We start from the raw sequence: 2,500 nt of genomic DNA on the forward strand, positions 1-2,500 counted from the left end.
TGTTGTATATATATATATATATTTATTTATTTATATATGTATATATGTCTGTGTGTATATATATAAATACATTGTGTCCGTAAAGTTTTCTTCACTCATCCGGCTGGAGTATTGATTAGATCTAAGTAGGACAACAAATTGAAGCCATATCGAACTTCACTATACTGTAAATAAACTTTATTAGTTGCTCTCTTATTTAACATGAATATGAAATGTGTACATCATATATATAGTTTTGACAAGGTACATCAATATATAGTTTGGAAATATCTCACTATGACTTTACGAACACACACACATTCGCATATCTATATACATATATAGCGGTTGATTTTGTCCATCAGTACTCGGAGTTAGTCCGTTGCCACAATCTATCATCAATCGATAAAAGAAACAAATGGTGAATCACCAACCGGAAGTCATTACACGACAGTTAATGCTCTGTCTTTATTGGGCTCATCACATCACGTGACCCGATGGCGAAATCGTTAAGAGCTTAATAGAATCTTTGGTGAAAGCGACCCGTGGTATTTGCTGAAGGTCTTTACGATTTGAGTTCAAATCCCACCGACGTAAGTTTTGCCTTCATTTTTGCAGGACTGATAAAATAAAGTACCAGCCTAGAACAGTGGAATGGCGGAATTATCAGAGCTTTGGAAAATATGGTTTGCGATATCAATTCAGATTCGTTACATCTCCATTTCAAATTCTTCTGTGGTCGATTTTGCCTTTCATCCTCGAAGGTCTAAAAATAAAGTACTCGTGAAGTACTGGCGAAAATTATATCGACTAAGCCGCTATTTCAAATTTAAGGTCTTTGATGGAGACAATTATGAGGGTGGTGGATTGGTAGGGCTGTTAGAGCATCGGAGAGAATGCCTTACAGTATTTTTTCTAACTCTTTACTTTCTGGGTTCAAATCCCGCGAAGGTCAAATTTGCCTTCCATTCTTTCGGGGGGTGGGGGTAAATAAAGTACCAGTTATATATTGAGGACGATGGTATGGACGAAGCCATTACCTCAAATATTTCAGGTCATGTATCTAAGCTAGAAAAAATTACTTTAAGGCGATATTTGACTCGTCTACGACAACGAGCCCAGGCTGTTTCATTGCTTCATCTCGAACCCTTCTCGTAGGTAACCTCGGCGGTGGGGAGAAAAAACACTTTCTGTATATGGGCTTATGCTGGTTGTCCATAAACAGTAAATCTTAACCAGCCATGTGTTCAGCTGAGAAATATTCCGGGGGTAGATTTCGGGGTCAATCCTGACCGACAAATCGTAGACACTTCAGATATGCCGACGTTTATAGGAATGGTTACGGTACGAATGGAGGAAATGGGGGCGGGGTATTCTCTTTGTTCTTTTTATATTCTTGGACGGTGTGGTGGGGTGGATGCAGTTGGAGTGGGCTAGGTTGGCTATGGGGTTCGAGTGTTCAAGATTACATGGCTGTTATCTAAATTCCTGCGATGGAACTTTGCTCTTTTGTTAGAAACCAGATCTTTCTTCATTCGAAGAATTCAAAGAATTAAAATGGAGGAAGCACATATACACACGTATATAAATATATATATGTGTGTGTGTGTGTGTGTGTGTATTATGTATATATTTACATATATATATATATATATATACACACACAGACACACACATATAAATATATATATATATGAGTGTATATACACAATATATACAAACATATATATATAAATATATACATTGCATGAACACATACTCATATTCAAACACATATACCTTTACACATACATATCAAACACAAGTGTATACACATTCACAGAAGTTCATGTATTTTGAAAATGCATACATACATACATACATACATACAGATCGACAGACAGTCAAACATATACACGTACATGCATGTAAGCATTACATATATATATATATATATATATATATATATATATATATATATATATATATATATATGTATGTATGTATTTACGCACACATACACACACATACAATATGACATGTACAGCCATCCAGACGTCTGGAGATCTGGAATACCAGACATCTGACGTCACAGTCACATATCGGACAGATGACTCATTGTTTGGAGTTGAAGTCTGGGTTATGTTGTTGTTGTTGTTGTTGTTGTTGTTGTTGTTGTTGTTGTTGTTGCTGTTGATGATGATGAGGAGGAGGAGGAGGAGGGTGGTATTTGCGATGATGATGATGATGATGATAATGATATTGGTGATGACTGTTGTGGTGACGGTGATAGTTGTTTACATCCAATAGTTATGTCGGCAGTCGTGTAATTCTTGTTGTTGTTGATGATGATGCTGACGGTGGAGTATCTTGCATTTGGTGATGACAGAGGACTGCGGTGGCACTGACAATTTTGATGATGGTGGTGGTGGTGGTGGTGGTGGTGGTGGTGGTGGTGGTGGTGGTGGTGGTGGTCGATGCTATTCTCAGTTGTTAGTGTTTTTAACATTGGAGGCTGTCGTGGTGCTTCTGGGAGCGGTAT

The sequence above is a fragment of the Octopus bimaculoides genome, chromosome 18, assembly GCF_046866305.1.
Source record: "Octopus bimaculoides isolate indiv1 chromosome 18, ASM4686630v1, whole genome shotgun sequence".
Lineage (NCBI taxonomy): Eukaryota > Metazoa > Mollusca > Cephalopoda > Octopoda > Octopodidae > Octopus > Octopus bimaculoides.